Consider the following 21,910-nt stretch of genomic DNA (forward strand, 5'->3'; position numbering starts at 1 on the left):
CTTTCCAACTTCCTGCTGAATACTGGCAAGCACTTTGAATGCAACATGTTGCTAATTCAAGTTATTATTGTCTTCAAACCAGACTTTCAGCCTTCTACTGCATCCAGATTAATGACATCATTATCATCTCTAGGCAGCAAACAGTAGTCATCTGATTTCTTTTTCTCCATTAAGAATATTCTATTACCAAATTTTGTCTATTCTGTCTTCAAAATGTATCCTAAACAGACTCCTTCCTCTTCAACTTGATTAGCACTGTGTGAATTCAGGTTGTAGCCTAAGCCTAAGATGAAAACAGTTTAACTGGTCTCTCAACCACTGATCTTTTTTTAAATCCATGTTTCACCTAAAAACACAGAATATATTGAATGCACAGCATTTGCAAAACTCTTCAGGGTTCTTCAATGCAACTCTTTAATCTAACCTACTGTAATGATTAAATTTATCTGTCAACTTCACTGGATCTTAGGGTGCCCAGAAATTTGGCTAAATATTATTTCCGAGTCCATCTGTGAAAGTGTTTCCGGATGAAATTAGCGTTCGAATTGGCGGACTCAGTAAAGCAGTTCACCCTCCCTAATGAGGGGGAGGGATCATACAATAAGTTGACTGCCTGAGTGAAATGAAAACGCAGACAAAGGAAGAATTTGACCCTTCCAGTCTGATTATTAAACTGGGATCCTGGTTTTCTCTTGCCCTCAGCCCCACTGGTTCTCAGTCCTTCATCTCAGGCTGAATTACCCCACCTGCTTTCCTAGGTCTCTAGCTTGCAGAGAGCAGAACATGGGCCTTCTCAGCCTTCATAACTGCATGAGCCAATCCTCATAATAAATATCCTCCAATATCCATGTCCTAGCAGTTTTGTTTCTTTAAAACCCTAATGCATCTATCGTCCAGGTCTCATCTTTGTTAGGAAAACTAAAATAGAGGTAGTCTTGTTCAGACTTCAGAAGTAGGACAGCAGGCCTCTGACCCAGCTTCTGAGCTTGCCTGGACCTTGCCTGGACTATGTGCCTACTTGCAAACACATCAACTGTTACCAGCAAGTCCAGGAAGGAGCAAGTCCAGGATAAGAAAGGGAGTGGGTCTTGGAATTTCTTAAGCCCCTGGGGGCCTGGCTAACCCCCTGGGGTCTAACAAAATCTTCTGACTCACAAGGTGAAACAAATAGCTTTATAAAAGTTAAAGAAAAGCAGAGCTGTATTTTTATGTGCAGTGCAAACTGATGATGATACCAGTCTGTGGCCTGGAATTATAAGTAACAGCCCTCAAAGCTGCAATCTGAAGTCTCGCTCATAGAGTGGACACACCTCCTAGGACCCCTTCCCAACTGAAACTCCAGGTTGCTGTTAACGTGGGAATTCCCAGCACTGTTCAAGTCTAGATGTAGGTTGCTGTCCCAATTTGGTGATGTACACACTATTACTTCTCTCTATTGCTTCTATTTCTTTTCTTTTAATGCCCGTATATTGAAATTAAGTCAATAATCTTCTAAAAAAGTTGAAAATGTTTTTGTACAACAAATGGTTTCTTTTGTTAACAAATCCTTTGAATCTAAAATGAAAGTTAAACTTTTGGCAAAACAATCCCTTACTAAAGATTTTTTATCACACCATGTGAATCCCTGATGAAAATAAGTCAGAAGAGCCCATGCTTGGCATCAAAGCTGGAAAAGCTTAAAACCAAATTGGGGGGAGTGGGGAGGGAATCAGTCAAGATGACAATAAGGAAGATATGAACTCACCTCCCCCTGACAAACACATCAAAAATACATCTACATGAGGAACAATTCTCACAGAAAACTAACTGGAAACTGGCAGAAAGACTCCTGTACAACTGAGGCTATAACAAAGATCTACACAGATTTGAATAGGAAGGGAAGAGAAGCAATCAGGTCAGGACTTGTGCCACTGGGAGAAGATTCAGAGGCAAAGGGAGAATACAAAGGCAGAGATTCACCCTGGGGAGTGAGTGTTTCGAGCCACATATTGGGTGCCCCAGTCCTGGGGTCCAAGCCAGGGAAGACAAGGTCCCTTGGCTGGTTAGACAGCTATTCGGACTAACAGGAGAGCTGCAGGACACCTGGATTCCACTCACAAGGAGTGCCCAAGTGCTGGCTTGCATCCTAAGCAGGGTGGAGAAGGCAGACTGAAGACTGCTCCAGTGGCTGCCAAGTTTCCCACAACTGCACTGGCACATGCCCAAGCCTGAGCTAAGTGAATACCACAGGCACAGCTATTCACCTTGCAGCTCTACACCGGAGCAAGGGCTACCACAAGTGGGAAGAGAGTTTGGCTGTGTGACACAGAGGTGACTCTGTGACACCAGGGTGGTGTCTCTCAGCATGGCAAAGGCAGCCATTGCTGGCATTTATATGGGCAGCACACGGGGATAGTTCCAATCTGTGACGGCAGCCAGCTCACCACAGCCTAAGCCCTGTCATGAGTTCAGAGTCTACCCAGGCCCCTCTTGCTCCAGCAATGACCCCCTCTGGGGCAAGGGTACCAGTGCTGGGAGAGGGGAGATACACACACTCAAAGGGAGCAGAGCCACTTGGATCAGAACCTCCAGGACTTCTGCTCCATCAACTTGAGATCCAACTCCACCCCTAATAAGGAAGTAATGGTCACTGAGCAGAGGGGAAAGCCCTGCCTGACAGCTGGCTCCACCCGGCCCCTCCATGTCCAGCCCGACCTCCTACCAAGGTGACAGCACTCCCCACAGAAAGGTGCTGACTCCTGTTAACAACAAATCCAGCTCCCCCACCGAAGGCACTTAGTAAACAGAGACTGTACAGGAACACTGTCACATTTTAAAATCTCAACAGGTAGCCATTTCACCTAGATGCATAGAGACAGAAAAAGTTGAGCAAAATAAAAATACAGAGAAAATGTTCTCAACTAAAAGAGCAAGTGAACACACCTAAAAATAAATAAATAAATAAATAATGAAACAGAAATAAACAATTTACCAGATAAAGAATTCAAAGCATTAGTAAATAAGAAAATTAGCTGAATTAGGCAAAAGAATAGACTTTTTTTAAAGGAACTAGAAAATATAAAAAAGAACTAGTGAGAAATAAAGAATACAATAACTGAAAGGAAACAAACACTATAAGGAATGAGTAGCAGACTCAGTGAAACAGAAGAATATATAGGTGATCTGGAAGACAGAATAATGGAAATCACCCAATAAGACCAGCAAAGAAAAAAAACCTTTAAGAAATGAGAACAATTTAAGAGATCTCTGAAATAACATCAAGCATACCAATATTCACATTAAAGAGGTCCCAGAAAGAGAAAAGAGAGAGAACAGGGTCAAAAACGTACTTGATGAAATTACAGCTGAAAACTTTCCCAACCTGAAGAAGGTACAGAAAGCATGGAATGACCCAAACAAGATGAACCTAAGTAGACTCATACCAAGCTGTGTCATAATTAAAACAGCAAGACTTAAGATAAAGAGAGAATCCTAAAGGCAGCAAGAGAAAAAGAGTCATGTACAAGGGAATCCCTATAAGGCTATCTGCTGATTTTTCTGCAGAAATTTTGCAAGCCAAAAGGGAATGACCTGATACATTCAAAGTGCTGAAAGGGAAAAACCTGGAACCTAGGATACTCTAACCAGCAAGATTATCATTTAAAATTGAAGGAGAGATAAAGAACTTCAAGACAATCAAAAACTAAAAAAGTTCACCAATACTAAACCTACCCTAAAATAAATATTAAAGGGTCTTTTCTAAGTAAAAAAGAAAAGGCTATAACAAGAAGTAACAATTTACAGGAAAAAGAAAATCCCACTAGGAAAGGCAAACTAATTGTAAGGGCTGATATCAAGCACTTAAATAAAGTGTTATGAAGATTAAAAGACAAAAATATTTTAAAGCAACTATTAATTACAATAGTGCTTCCCAGATGGTGCTAGTGGTAAAGAACTCACCTGCCAATGGAGGAGGTGTAAGAGTCATGGGTTCAATCCCTGGGTCGGGAAGATCCCCTGGAGGAAGACATGGCAACCCACTCCAGTATTCTTGCCTGGAGAATCCCATGGACAGATGAGCCTGGAGGGCTACAGTCCATAGGGTTGCAAAGAGTTAGATATCACTGAAGCAACTTAGCACGCATGTATAACTATAATAAACAGCAAAGGATAAACATGAAAATGTAAAATAAGACATTAAAAACATAAAATTTGGGGGAGAGGAGTAAAAACAGTAGATTTTTTAGAATGTGTCTGAACTAATATGACATTCAGTTTAAAACAAGTAGGTACAGTTATAGGTCATCATAGATGAAGCCCATGGTAACCACATCAAAAAGCATATAAGGAGTCCAGAAAATCTGACCTATTCTAAAGTGAAAAAGATTAATACATGCCAATCTCCAAATGACACAGAAGTTAGAACTAAAGACAAGGACTTTAAGCCAGCCATGAATCCTATGCTCTCTGAGGTAAAGGAAAAGACATGTGAATGAATAAAATGATAGAAAATCTCAACAGAAAAATAAAACTTACTTTAAAAATGGAAATTTTAAAACTGAAAAATACAATAGCTAAAACTAAAAATTCAGGGGATAATCTTAATAGCAAAACAGAGATAAAAATTAAAAAATCAATGAGCTTAAATTTACTAATACATATTATACAATCTGAAAAACAGAGGGAAAAAAATTGAACAAAGAGATGAACAGAGTCTTATGGACTTAAGGGATCATGTCAAAAGACCAAACATATAGGTACTTGGAGTTTCAAAAGATAGAGAATGAGTCCAAAAACGTAAAACAAATGTTGACCAAAACATCCCAGGTTTGGTGTAAAAGACATAAATATATAGATTCAAGAAGCTCAGTTCAGTTCAGTTCAGTTACTCAGTCATGTCTGACTCTCTGCAACCCCGTGGACCACAGCACGCCAGGCCTCCCTGTCCATCACCAGCTCCCGGAGTCCACCCAAACCCATGCCCATCGAGTCGGTGATACCATCCAACCATCACATCCTCTGTCGTCCCCTTCTCCTCCTCCCCTCAATCTTTCCCAGTGTCAGGCTCTTTTCAAATGAGTCAGCTCTTCACATCAGGTGGCCAAAGTATTGGAGTTTCAGCTTCAACATCAGTCCTTCCAATGAACACCCAGGACTGATCTCCTTTAGGATGGACTGGTTGGATCTCCTTGCAGTCCAAGGGACTCTCAAGAGTCTTCTCCAACACCACACTTCAAAAGCATCAATTCTTCCGTGCTCAGCTTTCTTTATAGTCCAACTCTCACATCCATATATGACTACTGGAAAAACCACAGCCTTGACTAGACGGACCTTAGTCGGCAAAGTAATGTCTCTGCTTTTTAGTATGCTATCTAGGTTGGTCATAACTTTCCTTTCAAGGAGTAAGCGTCTTTTAATTTCATGGCCGCAGTCACCATCTGCAGTGACTTTGGAGCCCCCCAAAATAAAGTCTGACACTGTTTCCACTATCTCCCCATCTATTTGCCATGAAGTGATGAGACCAGATACCATGATCTTTGTTTTCTGAATGTTGAGCTTTAAGCCAACTTTTTCACTCTCCTCTTTCACTTTCATCAAGAGGCTCTTTCGTTCTTCTTCACTTTCTGCCATAAGGGTGGTGTCATCTGCATATCTGAGGTTATTAATATTTCTCCCAGCAATCTTGATTGCAGCTTGTGCTTCACCCAGTCCAGCATCTCTCATGATGTACTCTGCATATAAGTTTAATAAGCAGGGTGACAATATACAGCCTTGACATACTCCTTTCCCTATTTGGAACCAGCCTGTTGTTCCATGTCCAGTTCGAACTGTTGCTTCCTGACCTGCATACAGATTTCTCAAGAAGCAGATCAGGTAGTCTGGTATTCCCATCTCTTTCAGAAGCTCAATGAAAAGAAGCTTCAAAAGGAAAACTTCAAAGAAAACTACATATAGACTCATCATAAGCAAACTGCTAAAAGCCAAAGATACAGACAAAATCTAAAACAACCAAAGGAAAATGGTACACTACACAGAAGGGAATACATTCAAATGGCAGCAGATTTCTCATCTTTTTTCTTTTTTCCTTTTGGCCATGACACGTAGTTTGTGGGATCCTATTTCTGAGACCAGGGATTGAACCCAGGCCCTCAACAGTGAGTGCTTGTTGTCCCAACCACTGGACCACCAGGGAATTTCCTCTTATCCTTTCTTACTGTCTTCTTTCAAGCCATCCAGAAGACAGTGGAACACTGTCAGCACTTCTAAAACATCTTCTTATCATCTCCTAGGGGCTTCCCAGGTGACACTACAGCTAAAGAATCCGCCTGCCAATGCAGGAGACCTAAGAGATTTGGGTTCAATCCCTGGGTTGGGAAAATCCCCTAGTGAAGGAAATGGCAACCCACTCCAGTATTTCTTGCCTGGGCAATCCCATGGACAGAGGAACCTGGCAGGCTACAGTCTACATGGTCGCACAGAGTCGGACACAACTGAAGTGACATAGCACACATCATCTTCTTTCATGATAGCCAGAAGACAACAGGACAACATTTTTAAAGAGCTGAAAGAAAAAACTATTGAACCTGAATTCTACATCCATTAAAAATATTCTTCAGAATGAACACAAAATAAAAACAATTTTCAGATAAAGAGGAACCAAGGAAATCCATCACCAGCATAACTGTAGTACAAGAAACACCAAAGGAAATTCTTCAGACTGAAGGTAAGGGATACCAGAGCAAAAACTGGATCCTCAGAAAAAACTGTTAAGTATTAGAAATATTTAATGTACATAAATTAGATCTCAATAAAATACTAAAAAAAAATTTAAGGAAGATTATTTCTAACCTAGAATTCTATATGCAGTCAAACTAAAAATCAAATACGGGGGAGTAGAATGAAAGACATTCAGAAGTATAGATCTAAAAAAATTCACATATTATTTTCTTATGAAGCTAAAAAAAGGATATGCTCCACAAAATGACAAAGTAAACTACGAAAAAGGATGCCATGGGGTACAATGAGGAAGAAACACAGCACAAAAGAAGTACAAAGCCCAAGATGACAGAGAAAGGAGGCTCCAGGATCACAAATGCACTGGGCATAGAGGGCAGCTGCTAGACCGGAGGGCACGAGAGTAGGTTAGAATAGTCCCGAGAGAGAGAGAACGATATGAAGACCCCTGCTGCCAAAATCATTACTGTCTTTTCAACCTAAAGCGGAAAGTCTGAGTGAGTCCAGTCTGCTTCCTGTTCTTGGGTCAACTTGACCATAACCAGATGAAGTCCCCACTCACTCCTGCAGTAACTTGATTCAGCTGAAGTCACTCATTTCACCACACACAAGTGTTCTTATTTCATCAGCTTATGAGCCTGTGAATTAATTACAGGACAGATCATAAGCACGGTACGCTTCCTTTTATATATATATAAAAAAGGAAAAACAAAAATTACACACAAACATATGCTCGTTTGTGCAAAAAGACACACAAAATAATAAATTAGAACTAGTGAGACTAGATAACTACAGGGGGTAGGTGAGAACAGGGTAAAAAGGAGAAAACTAGGAACTGAAATTTTTCTCACTAAAAGAAGTCGATGTAACACTTTACTGCATATGCCTTCTTGTATAGTCTAACTTTTGAAATCATACTCATGTTTCACATACTCAAAAAAAAAGCAACATAAAATAAAATAAGAATGGGGGAAATAGCTAAAATGCAGTACAAATAAAAACAAGTGATCCTTACTATATTTAAAATGAAAAAATACAACATAATAAAGGAATGGAGGGACAAAACTAACCCAAGTAACTTTTAAGCATATTATTTAACTAAACCCTAAGGCTAAAGACAAAAAAGAAGGGTAAATGAGAATTAAATTCTAATCATAGATTAGTTTTTCACAGAGATATGAGTTAGCAACTCTTTCTGTACAGTCTAGGCTTGAAGAAATAAGTAAATATTTATTTACTTATTGGTACTATTGTAGATAATAAGAGCAAGGTGTTTCAATGTTGGAGAAAGAAATATAGAAAGTAGAAAGGCTAGAACAAACCCCATAGTACAGAAATGTAATTGGAGCTATCACTGTAATTCAGTGGTTAATATCATGCAAATATATATGTCTGTATTGCATACACACACACAAATGTAATACAAGTATGTATGTATATATTTATATATTACCTAACTGTCTTCTAAGAGGGCCAGGAATCAGTGATATTCCAGTAGCAATGAGCATATCTGGGGTCCATGTCTCACTGTTGAAAGGAATCAAGGCTCCTTAGAAAAAGGGCCAACTCTGAGACTGCAGAAGGGAAAGTACAAAGTTAGCCTAGAAAAGGAGTTGGCAAACTATAGCCCACAGGCCAAATCCAATCAGCCACCTGTCTTTGTAAATAAAGTTTTATTGGAACACAGCCATGCTCGTTCATTTATAAATTGTCTATGGCTGCTTTCCTGCTGTGAGGGTGGAGTCAAGTAGTTTCAACAGAGACCATACGGCCCACTAAGCCAAAAATATTTACTATCTGGCCACTTACAGAAAAAGTTTGCCAAGCCCTGGCCGAAAATGTCTTCTTGTTCCAGAAAGAAAGGAAAGACTCAAAAAATGAGGGGGACATATCAAAAGTTCACAGGAGGCAGTTAAAAAGTCTCCTACTGGCCAAAATTATGACAACTTTTAAGTATCAAAAATTTTACATGATAACAGATTATTTATAACCCATTAAATAAAATGAGAATCCATGAGTTCATACTGAAAAAGACAAATATGTAAATAAATAAAATGGGGGAAGCTTTCCTTACCTAAGAACCCCAAATAGTAAATGTAGAAAAAAATTATGGAATTGGAAAATTACCATTGGTAATAATCATAATTAATTAATATTCATCAATGGATGTTAAAACTAGTGGGTGAAAATTTCAGGAATAATAGAATATTAAATAGTCTGAAAATAGCCTCAAAGATACTTATTGAAAACAAAGAGGAAAAGCATATGTTGATGGTAGAGAAATCTGGAAGACCACTTTTAACCAAGTGATCAAAGTAAACACCTGTAATGGGACAAATCAATATCATATGCCTCCTGATAGGACACATTAAGAAAAACATGTCACTTGTGAAATATCAATTAAATCCAAACTAAGAGACCTGCTACAAAATAACTGGTCTATAATCTTCAAAAATGTTAAATTCATTAAAGGAAAAATTCCCAAGTTAAAGGAAACTAAAGACACATGACAATTCTTTGCAACTCGCAATCCAGGATTGGGAAACTTGAAGACGTGTGAATAAGATCTATAAATTAGCTAATGGCATTATATCAATGTTAATTTCCTGATTTTGATCCTTGCATAATGGTCACAAAAGAGAAAGGCTATGTTCTGACTATCTACAAGTTACTCTCAAATAGCTCCAAACAAAGGGCAAGTGGGAAGGGCTATTAAACTAAATGTGGTAAGATATTAATGCTGAGGAATCTGGTAAAAGGTAGAGAGTAATATTTTGTACTATTCTCACATCTTTTCTGTTGGTCTAAAATTACACATCTTCAAAAATAATACAAGTTTTTAATTATAAAACCATATTTGTTTATTGAGTTATAATTTTATCATGCTAAAGAACATTGCCAACAGCTAACAATATATCAATTGAAAAACACTCCCTAACATCATACAAATGATATACTAAATAAAAGAAGCTCAAATAATCAGTTAAAGGATACGTGTTCTAGAAAATCATTCCATCCTGTTTCACATGGGCCAAGAGATTTATTAGCTGCAGGCTCTAATAAAGTGATCTCAAATGAGAGTTATGTCAATAAAAACACTGCCTCTCAACAGGTCAGAAGTGACTTTACTCACTTACATTTTACAAAATATTTGGAGGATTTAAAAGATTGAATGTCCTGAAAGGGACAACAAACCAGCACTTTTTGCAAACACAGCTGTTGGTTAAAGCTCTTGAGAAAAGAAAAGCTCTGGAATGAGAATCACTTGTAGGAAGAGATAATCGTTATAAAATACTAAGAAAATTTTGGAATCTCCTTAATAGCTGACCTGTTGCTAAATATGTACTTTATTACTATTAGGTTGGTGCAAAAGTAACTGCGATTTTGCATTGTTGAACTTTGCCATTTGATACTGAAATACATCCTTAAATAAATGTGATTTCGTTCTGTATCATTTTAATGTGCATTTCTCACTTGATGTTTTTTTGCTAATAATTTATTATTTGATGTTTATTTTATATTTATTTTAGACTAGGGCTTCCCTTGTGGCTCAGCTGGTAAAGAATCCACCTGCAATGCAGGAGACCTGGGTTCGATCCCTGGGTTGGGAAGATCCCCTGGAGAAGAGAACAGCTACCCACTTCAGTATTCTGGTCTGGAGAATTCCATGGATGTATAGTCCATGGGGTTGCAAAGAGCTGGACCCAATTGAACGACTTTCACTTTCACTTTTTCAGAGAAATGTTAGACAAAAAGCAAATTCAAGTGATTTTCTTATTTGAGTTCAAAACGGGCCGTAAAGCAGCGGAGACAACTCTCAACAACAGCACATTTGGCCCAGGAACTGCTAATGAATGTACAGTGCAGTGGTGGTTGGTTCAAGAAGTCCTGCACAGGAGACAAGAGCCTTGAAGATGAGGAGCACAGTGGCCAGCCACTGGAGGTTGACAACCCAATTGAGAGGATCATCGAAGCTATTCCTCTTAGAACTAGAGGACAAGTTGATGAAGAACTCAACGTTGACCATTTCTTCAGTTATTCAGCATTTGAAACAAATTGGAAGTGAAAAAGCTCAGTAAGTGGGTACCTCATAAGCTGACCAAAAATCAAAAAAATCTTTGTTTTGAAGTGTCATCTTCTCTTATTCTATGCAACAACAATGAATCACTTCTCGATCAGATTGTGATGTGCAACGAAAAGTGGATTTTATACGACAACCAGTGATGACCAGCTCAGTGGCTGGATCGAGAAGAAGTTCCAAAGCACCTCCCAAAAGCCAAACTTGCACCAAAAAAAAGGTTCATGGCCACTGTTTGGTGGTCTGCTGCCAGTCTGATCCACTGCAGTTTTCTGAATCCCAGCAAAACCATTACATCTGAGATGTATGCTCAGCAAAGTGATGAGATGCACCAAAAACCGCAATGTCTGCCAGCAGCATTGGTCAACAGGAAGGGCCCAATTCTCCACAATAATGCCAACCACACGTCGCACAACCAATGCTTCAAAAGTTGAGCAAATTGGCCTATGTAGTTTTGCCTCGTCAGCCATGTTCACCTGACCCCTTGCCAACCACTTCTTCCAGCATATCGACAACTTTTTGCAGGGAAACCACTTCCACAACCAGCAGGAGACAGAAAATGCTTTCCAAGAGTTTGTTAAATCCCAAAGCACAGATTTTTATACTACAGGAATGAACACACTTATTTCTTTTTGGCAAAAATGTGTTGATTACAACAGTTCTTATTTTAAAGATGTTTTTGAGCCTAGCTACAATGATTTAAAAGTCACAGTCTGAAACCCCAATTATGTTTGCACCAACCTAATATATCCTAGGGACCTCGTCAGGCCCTGAGCACAGAGCAATAAACGCATGACTGACAAGGTCTCTCCTCTCATAGTACTGATAATCTAGGGGATGGAGAAGACAATAAACAAGTGAACAGACAACAAGGCAGTGAAACAGAATGATGAGGTAGTAACAAATGAGATGGGGAAAGAGGGCACAACTATACCCCTAGCAATTAGAAAAGCCTCAAGTGAAAAGTTAATCCCAAGCAAAGATCTGAATGACACAGAATCCATGTGAAGGTCTCAGCATACGCCCTTCTGGGCGGAGGGAATGACAAGCGCAAAGACAACAACGGAGAAACAATCTCAGAATGTTCGAAGAGCTTTTAAAAAGGGACCTCATTAATATTCTCAATACAGTAGATGACACCACAGAATTGTCAAGTCTGTATCAGGTGTTACAGTGGCTTTGTGACTCTGTATGACAATTTACATATTGCATAGGTATATGTATGTGTATAGAAAATAAACGACACCAGAGATTTCTTGAAAATATTTCATTAAAGGAAAGAGATATAAAATATGAATGAATAAGGCAAAAGTGAAAAAATTCTTGAATTTGGTAAAAAATGAAGGTGATGAACTACTTTCTATATTTTGTACGTTCGAAATTTTTTGTAATTATTTTAGAAAACTCCACATAACAGAAACTTCGTGCAAAAAATGGCAATACCTCATATTTTCTCTCTCTTACTTTAATATTTCAGCTCAGCTCTTACCTCGTCAGTTCTGTATCCTGATTACCTCATCTGAGGAGATATAAAGGAAAGTTTTCAGAACAAGTACACACTAGACAGGTCTGACACTCTATGGCTGAGTCCAGTTTTTATAACAAACAGAAATAAACTATCTAAGGCAGGTTTGGAACCCAGAGAGCATCCAAATGAGAGACTATAAAATAAACAGCCACATACTGATAAACAAGAAGTCATTCTCTCTGAGAAAAACAGGAATTGCCTGGACTAAGGACAATCCTCCCAGAGATTAAAAAAACACAGTAGGCTTCTTCCCCTCCATTCCTTGGAGAATGTTCTGGCAAAGATCTCCAGATTGTGAAATCCTGTCAGTTTTCGGACTTGATCTCACTTGACCTTGGTGTTAACACTTGACACACAGATGAAAATTCCACCTCTTCTTGAGACTCTACCTCCTTGGCAGACAAGACAGTACGGCTGCAGACACCCACAGTTCTTCCTTCAAAGAGCAAGGGTCACATCCATAGCCCCGCCTGAGAGATGACAACCTTTGTCCCAGGGAACCAGTTCTAAAAAGAACCAGGAATAGGTCCCTATCCCAACAATCTATGATCTATCAAATGATGTGTCAGAAACAGTCTATTTCTGGTAACACACTGGAGTCAATATTCTCTAAAAAACCTTCTGATACCAAATTACTACAACCGCTGAACAAAATATTACGAACTTGAGAGCACAGCTGAGCTCTCGAGAGAGAAAAGAAAATCCCCTGGAGCTAAAAATCAAATGAGAGGTAGAAACCAGAATATGTAGAAACTGAGGCTACAGAGACCGTGGGAGCATGTCCTGGCATCAGAACCAAGAACCAAAAGGCCTATAAAGTTACAAGGGGGAAGGAGACAAAGCCCTGGCCGTATGAAACGCAGCTGAGCAGAGGTCAGCCCGTGTAAAACTCAAGACCACAGAGGGGCAGCCAATCAGTGAAAAAGTAGGCCAGAAAAAAATACACCTACTGATAAAAAAAAAAAAAAAATCAAGAGATGTACCTGTATCAACCTGGGCTCCAAATGGGAGCAAAAGAGAGCTGCCCCAGAAGATTCATAACCACAGGCCTGCATTCATGCACTGTAGCCATGCTAACCCCAAACACAGGCACTAACTTAAAGTGACCCCATGCTGGTAGTGTCCCAGGGTGCTGCTGCTGCTAAGTCGCTTCAGTCGCGTCCGACTCTGTGCGACCCCATAGACGGCAGCCCACCAGGCTCCCCCATCCCTGGGATTCTCCAGGCAAGAGTACTGGAGTGGGTTGCCATGTCCTTCTCCAATGCATGAAAGTGAAAAGTGAAAGTGAAGTTGCTCAGTTGTGTCTGACTCTTAGCGATTCCATGGACTGCAGCCTACCAGGGTGCTGGCTGAACCAAAAGAATCATCACAACTATTCGCTTCAGAATATTCCCACAGTCAAAAGCCTGAAAAGTACTTAGAAAACACATGAGGAAGAGCGCCACCATAACCGGAAATCAAAAACAGAAAAATGTGGTGCAAAGGAATGTGGGGTCATAAAGATTACAAGTACATAATATTTTAAAACTATATTGTACAGAAAGAAATAAAAGAAAAAATACAAAGAACTGAAAGACCCTTACAAAAAGACACATTTTAAAAGAACTAAAACTTTTAGAAGTAAAAAGTAACTAATAGTGATTAACTTCACAGGTAAATGAAACTATACTGCTTTTCCTCTTGAGTTTTTAACATTAGATAGTTTACCATGTTCGGTTCGGTCGCTCAGTCGTGTCCGACTCTTTGCGACCCTGTGAACTGCAGCAGGCCAGGCCTCCCTGTCCATCACCAACTCCAGGAGTTCACCCAAACTCATGTCCATCGAGTCGGTGATGCCATCCAGCCATCTCATCCTCTGTCGTCCCCTTCTCCATCTGCCCCCGATCCCTCCCAGCATCAAAGTCTTTTCCAATGAGTCAACTCTTCACATGAGGTGGCCAAAGTACTGGAGTTTCAGCTTCAACATCAGTCCTTCCAAAGAACAGCCAGGACTGATCTCCTTTAGAATGGACTGGTTGGATCTCCTTGCAGTCCAAGGGACTCTCCAGAGTCTTCTCCAACACCACAGTTCAAAAGCATCAATTCTTTGGCTCTCAGCTTTCTGCACAGTCCAACTCTCACATCCATACATAACCACTGGAAAAACCATACCCTTGACTAGACAGACCTTTGTTGGCAAAGTAATGTCTCTGCTTTTGAATATGCTATCTAGGTTGGTCATAACTTTACTTCCAAGGAGTAAGCATCTTTTAATTTCATGGCTGCAATCACTATCTGCAGTGATTTTGGAGCCCAAAAAAAAAAGTCTGACACTGTTTCCACTGTTTCCCCATCTATTTCTCATGAAGTGATGGGACCAGATGCCATGATCTTCGTTTTCTGAATGTTGAGCTTTAAGCCAACTTTTTCAGTCTCCACTTTCACTTTCATCAAGAGGCTTCTTAGTTTCTCTTCACTTTCTGCCATAAGGGTGGTGTCATCTGCATATCTGAGGTTATTGATATTTCTCCCAGCAATCTTGATTTCAGCTTGTGCTTCTTTCAGCCCAACGTTTCTCATGATGTACTCTGCATAGAAGTTCAATAAGGAGGGTGACAATATGCAGCCTTGACGTACTCCTTTTCCTATTTGGAACCAGTCTGTTGTTCCATGTCCAGTTTGAACTGTTGCTTCCTGATCTGCATATAGGTTTCTCAAGAGGCAGGTCAGGTGGTCTGGCATTTCCATCTCTTTCAGAATTTTCCACAGATGATTGTGATCCACACAGTCAAAGGCTTTGGCATAGTCAATAAAGCAGAAATAGATGTTTTTCTGAACTCTCTTGCCTTTTCCATGATCCAGCAGATGTTGGCAATTTGATCTCTGGTTCCTCTGCCTTTTCTAAAACCAGCTTGAATATCAGGAAGTTCACGGTTCACGTATTGCTGAAGCATGGCTTGGAGAATTATGAGCATTACTTTACTAGTATGTGAGATGCGTGCAATTGTGCGGTAGTTTGAGCATTCTTTGGCATTGCCTTTCTTAGGGATTAGAATGAAAACTGACCTTTTCCAGTCCTGTGGCCACTGCTGAGTTTTCCAAATTTAGTTAAAAACAAAAGTATATTGTCTGATGTGATCCTCAATGTATGTAAAGAAGATATTTAAGACAACTAATTAGAAAGTAGGGAAGATAAAGGGGCCTAAATGGTGGTAAGTTTCCCACATTTTAACAGAAGTGGTAAGATATCAACACTAACAGATTAAGACATAGTACAGAGGTCAATTCTACCCAAACTGACTTTCTTTTTTTTTTTTGCCAAGCTTATCTTAGTTCCCTGACCAGGAATTGAACCCAGACCTATGGAAGCGAAACCACCAAGTCCCAATCACTGGACCACCAGGAAACTCCCTCAAACTGATTTTTAAATTCAACAGTCTTTAGGACGCTGTGGGAGTGGGCGAGGGTGGGATGATTTGAGAGAATAGCATTGAAACATGTATATTTTCATGTGAAACAGGTCTCCAGTCCAGGTTCGATGCATGAGACAGGGTGCTCAGGGCTGGTGCACTGGGATGACCCAGTGGGATGGGATGGGGAGGGACATGGGAGGGGGTTTTTTTCCTTAATAAAAGATTTTAAAAAATAAATAAATTCAACACAATTCCTATCAGAATCCCACAATTTCCTTAAGATATAGACAAGCTTATTTTCAAATTTATATGGAAATGCAAAGGAACTAGAATAACCAAAATAATGAGGGGAGAAAAAGAGAATAAAGTGCCCAATTTTAAGCTCTAAAGCTACAGGAATCAAGACAGTATGATAAGAGACAGACCCACAGACCAATGAAACAACAGAGAACATACAACAGACCCAAGCAAATACAGCCAACTGATTTTTGACAGAGGTGCAAGGGAAGAGAAGGGAGGAAAAACAGCCTTTTCAACAAATGGCGCTGGAGTAAATGAACATCAATAGACAAAAAAATAAACCTTGGCCCAACCCCCACAACTTCTAAAATAAAAAAACTCCAAATTGAGTCTTAGATTCTATGACATCATCCATAAAGAAAAAAACTAGTATTCTTTTTTCATTTCTAGGACCTGGTCATTGACATAGCTGAATGGTAATTTTTAAAATTTTTACTCAACATGTTGAATATTGGAGCTCTTCTCAGATCTAGAATGTAAGCTCTGTGAGCGTGAGGCCTTGTCCATTTGGTTTACCACTATATCCCAGCCCTTAGTAGGGCTGGCACATAAAGAATGAAGTAATTAAAACAGATGCCCTTAGCCAATATTTTATAATGAGTATAAGTGAAGAATAACCTTTAAAAATTGTGAATCACTATGTTGTATTCCTGAAACTTTCTATACATACTATTGTATATCAACTATATCTAAAAAAAAAAAGCTGTCCTGTTACTCTTCAACAACTATAAATTATTGTAGAGCAGGAACCATGTCTTATGCTTGTTTCTACACAGTGCCCTACAAAGTAGACACTAAATAAATGTTGTTGATAACGTGATGATAAGTGATCACAGCCTAATGTCACAGTAGGAATTAAAAAGACAATCTGGCAATAAACTTTGACACTGCTAAAAAAGAAAGAAAAGTCTATGTAATGTTTCCCAACTAATATTTTAAAAGGCAATAATAATAGTTAGCTTCAAAATACTACAACATTTCCCCATATTCCAGAATTTAAGAAAATTCTTAAAGCAAGTGAACTACCTTTCCCCTGCTTATGAAATTCTCTTCTAAATTCATATAATACTCTAGAACCATAGTGCTTATTGTAATATTATCTGAATTCGTAAGTTTAATATGTTCACATCTTGATAATACACAGTAGTACATCAATAAAGGCAGGAAGGACATTAAGGATAAAGACAGAATCATCTTAATGTCACTGAAGAACCAGAGTTCAGGTCATAAATTACACAACCATAAGTGTAAGATTTTCTATGAGGCAGCAGCATACAAAACCAAAATTGAAAAAGATCATCCAGGATCTTCTCAAATACAAACTTTGCTACCAAATAAGGCTCCAAAATGTTATGAGGTGGAAGTTGCCCCATTTTTCAACAAACAGCTTCATTTCTCATGTGTACTTTGTACAGAATTATATTATAAATTCAATCTTATATTTCTCTTCCATATTATATTATTACGATTAAAGTCACCTACAGAATTTCTAAATTGGAACAAGATTACTTCTTATGCTTTAAAGACTTTCATACCAGTTGGTACTTTCAAATCCCTGAAATTTATTCTATCTTCTCTTTGGGGGATAAATGTACAGACGTTGAAGACAAATTCTAGCCAAAGTAGCAAAAGGCTCAGGCTGAACAAAAGTACCTTTAGGAAACGAGGAAAAATCTCTTCTCATCCTGTGTGGGAGGGAACAGATAGAGAAACTTGTGAAATCTAAAGGGGCAGGGACTCAAGAAAAACTTCGTTTTTTTTAAAACAGAAATCAGAATCTAAACCAACACAAGAAAGCATCCACTGGTATCAGAATTCATGCTCAGTTCCAAATAGCAAAAGAAAGTGTCTCATTAAAAAAAAAAAAAAGGTTTTATTTTCATAATATGAGAGAGTGGTCACACTGGAATATCTTCTCCATGATCAGTAAACTCGGGCAATAATAGGATAAAACAATATTCTCTTGCCTGAAGTAACTCAGGACAGTACTTTAGCAGCACTGAAAAAGCTACTCAGAAGGTACTGAAAATTGTGACATGTATTTCATGAACTCCTAACTCCTGTTATCAAACAAAAAGTCTACCTAAAATTTTCATTACTTTGGGGAAGACTTTTTTATCTTTCATTTTGGAAATTTTAAAACAATCACAAAGTAGAAAGATGTAATGAATATATGCTCATGTAATTACCAATACTCAAAGTTATTTCATCTACCCCTAAACACACAGAGCACTTCACCTCCCCCATACACACATACATATACTAAATCATGCTGAAGCATGTGAGAAGACTTTTAATTTCCCTTTTAAAAACTCTAAATTACAAGTCATAAATGGTAAAATATTCTACTCAGCAAACAATTCAATAAAAACTAATATTATCACTTAAGGCCTTTACTTACATAAAGCACACATTTTATGGAGCAAGGTTATCCTAACAGGTTTAGCCCGAATTTCATGCTGTGGTACAGAAGCAACTAATTTAATCATTGAGCTGAAAAATAACTCATCCACCAGCTATGTGCAAAATGTGAATGATAATAAAAGCCATCATCGAGCCACATACATTAATCTCAAAATTAATCAAGACAAAGGAAAAAAGCTACAAAGCTTATTCATATGTCCAATTTTACCACGGCAGTTTGGAAAAATATGTGACTTTCAGAAATCTATAATCAACTGGGCAAAATGACTAAAATATACAATAATTTAAAACAGTCTTCCCTCAGTTTTGTTCAGTTCAGTTCAGTCACTCAGTCGTGTCCGACTCTTTGTGACCCCATGAATCACAGCACGCCAGGCCTTCCTGTGCATCACCAACTCCCGGAGTTCACTCAGACTCATGTCCATCGAGTCAGTGATGCCATCCAGCCATCTCATCCTCTGTCGTCCCCTTCTCCTCCTGCCCTCAATCCCTCTCAGCATCAGTCTTTTCCAATGAGTCAACTCTTCGCATGAGGTGGCCAAAGTACTGGAGTTTCAGCTTTAGCATCATTCCTTCCAAAGAACACCCAGGACCGATCTCCTTTTGAATGGACTGGCTGGATCTCTTTGCAGTCCAAGGGACTCTCAAGAGTCTTCTCCAACACCACAGTTCAAAAGCATCAATTCTCCAGTGCTCAGCTTTCTTCACAGTCCAACTCTCACATCCCTAGGTTCATATTATTTCAAATGGAGATTCCATGAAAACTACTTTTTTCTTAAACGTTAAACAAGAGATTAACATTAACCTGGCTTCTATTACTTCTTTATTCTCTTTTACTTTTTTTTTTTCTTTACTCTTTTTTAATGTCAGTTCTATCTGACTTTCTTCTCAGGAAGGTGTTGCTACACCAATGCCTGCTCTCAGGGCTGCAGCCACAAACATCTGGAACTTTCTACCTACAGACATGGTTGGATGGCATCACCGGCTGGATGGACACAACTCTGAGGAAGTTTCAGGAGTTAGTGATGGACAGGGAAGCCTGATGTGCTGCAGACCATGGGATCACAAAGAGTCAGACACAACTGAGCGACTGAACTGAACTGAACCTACAGATTCAGCCCCAAGCAAGATAAGGTCTCACTAAGGACCGTGCTCCTGCCTCCAACACAAGGTCACCATGGCATCTCGCAGGACATTCCAGAAGACATGCAAACTCAGAAGCAGTTGCACTGTCCCCTCAAAGTCACAGAGAAGAATTCTAATATCATTCAAGGCACCTGGAAGAATGCCAGACCTAAAATCCTAAACAGCAAAAAGACTAAGACAAAATGCAGACCACAGACAGAAAGACAAGGGCACTTTAATGACACTCAGCCAATCTGCGGACTTTGGATCTGGTCTGTCAGGTGAGCACCCAGTACCGGGAGACCTGAAAGAGGCCTTACGAAGACAAACTGCTGCCAGTCCTCCTTTTTGTAGAGAAACTATGTTCCATGTTCACACCATTTAATGTATGTTTGAAAGATGGTGATTCTAGGGTTTGCAGGGTTTTCAAAACTCTGTTTCCAAGATAAAAACCTCTACCACTCATGAGACCATCACCATGGACTTAATAATCAATAACTTCTCCAACAACACAAGAGAAGACTCTACACATGGACATCACCAGATGGCCAACACCGAAATCAGATTGATTATATTCTTTGCAGCCAAAGATGGAGAAGCTCTATACAGTCAACAAAAACAAGACCAGGAACTGACTGTGGCTCAGATCATGAACTCCTTATTACCAAATTCAGACTCAAATTGAAGAAAATAGGGAAAACAGCTAGACCATTCAGTTATGCCCTAAATCAAATCCCTTATGATTATACAGTGGAAGTGAGAAATAGATTTAAGGGCCTAGACCTGATAGATAGAGTGCCTGATGAACTATGGAATGAGGTTAGTGACATTCTACAGGAGACAGGGATCAAGACCATCCCCATGGAAAAGAAATGCAAAAAAGCAAAATAGCTCTCTGGGGAGGCCTTATAAATAGCTGTGAAAAGAAGAGAGGCGAAAAGCAAAGGAGAAAAGGAAAGATATAAGCATCTGAATGCAGAGTTCCAAAGAATAGCAACAAGAGATAAGAAAGCCTTCTTCAGAGATCAATGCAAAGAAACAGAGGAAAACAACAGAATGGGAAAGACTAGAGATCTCTTCAAGAAAATTAGAGATACCAAGGGAACATTTCATGCAAAGATGGGCTCAATAAAGGACAGAAATGGTATGGACCTAACAGAAGCAGAAGATATTAAGAAGAGGTGGCAAGAATACACAGAAGAACTGTACAAAAAAGATCTTCACGACCCAGATAATCACAATGGTGTGATCACTCACCTAGAGCCAGACATCCTGGAATGTGAAGTCAAGCGGGCCTTAGAAAGCATCACTATGAACAAAGCTAGTGGAGCTGATGGAATTCCAGTTGAGCTATTTCAAATCCTGAAAGATGATGCTGTGCAAGTGCTGCACTCAATATGCCAGCAAATTTGGAAAACTCAGCAGTGGCCACAGGACTGGAAAAGGTCAGTTTTCATTCCAATCCCAAAGAAAGGCAATGCCAAAGAATGCTCAAACTACCACACAATTGCACGCATCTCACATGGTAGTAAAGGAATGCTCAAAATTCTCCAAGCCAGGCTTCAGCAATACGTGAACCGTGAACTTCCTGATGTTCAAGCTGATTTTAGAAAAGGCAGAGGAACCAGAGATCAAATTGCCAACATCCGCTGGATCATGGAAAAAGCAAGAGAGTTCCAGAAAAAAACATCTATTTCTGCTTTACTGACTATGCCAAAGCCTTTGACTGTGTGGATCACAATCAACTGTGGAAAATTCTCAAAGAGATGGGAATACCAGACCACCCGACCTGCCTCTTGAGAAATATATATGCAGGTCAGGAAGCAACAGTTAGAACTGGACATGGAACAACAGACTGGTTCCAAATAGGAAAAGGAGTACGTCAAGGCTGTATACTGTCACCCTACTTATTTAACTTCTATCCAGAGTATATCATGAGAAACACTGGACTGGAAGAAGCACAAGCTGGAATCAAGATTGCTGGGAGAAATATCAATAACCTCAGATATGCAGATGACACCACCCTTAGGGCAGAAAGTGAAGAGGAACTAAAAAGCCTCTTGATGAAAGTGAAAGTGGAGAGTGAAAAAGTTGGCTTAAAGCTCAATATTCAGAAAATGAACATCATGGCATCCGGTCCCATCACTTCATGGGAAATAGATGAGGAAACAGTAGAAACAGTGTCAGACTTTATTTTTGGCGGGCTCCAAAATCACTGCATATGGTGATTGCAGCCATGAAATTAAAAGACGCTTACTCCTTGGAAGTAAAGTTATGACCAACCTAGATAGCATATTCAAAAGCAGAGACATTACTTTGCCGACTAAGGTCCGTCTAGTCAAGGCTATG

The 21,910-nt window shown here is 39.3% G+C and overlaps 1 protein-coding gene across 5 annotated transcripts in view; it reads right to left on the reverse strand.

Annotated features, from left to right (window-relative positions):
* Positions 1-21,910, reverse strand: part of DIS3L2 (DIS3 like 3'-5' exoribonuclease 2) — a 358,364-nt gene that overhangs the window by 312,648 nt on the left and 23,806 nt on the right. The window contains exon 1 of one of the 5 annotated variants that reach the window (XM_018058187.1): positions 8,168-8,276. The exons of 3 other annotated variants lie outside the window; for them this stretch is intronic. The gene's annotated coding sequence lies outside the window, so the exon portion shown is untranslated. Of the gene's footprint in view, positions 1-3,939; positions 3,982-8,167; positions 8,277-21,910 lie in introns of those variants that run through there. One more of the 5 variants, XM_018058188.1, reaches the window with a different exon arrangement.

This window comes from Capra hircus, chromosome 2 (assembly GCF_001704415.2).
Source record: "Capra hircus breed San Clemente chromosome 2, ASM170441v1, whole genome shotgun sequence".
In the NCBI taxonomy this organism is placed as follows: Eukaryota; Metazoa; Chordata; class Mammalia; order Artiodactyla; family Bovidae; genus Capra; species Capra hircus.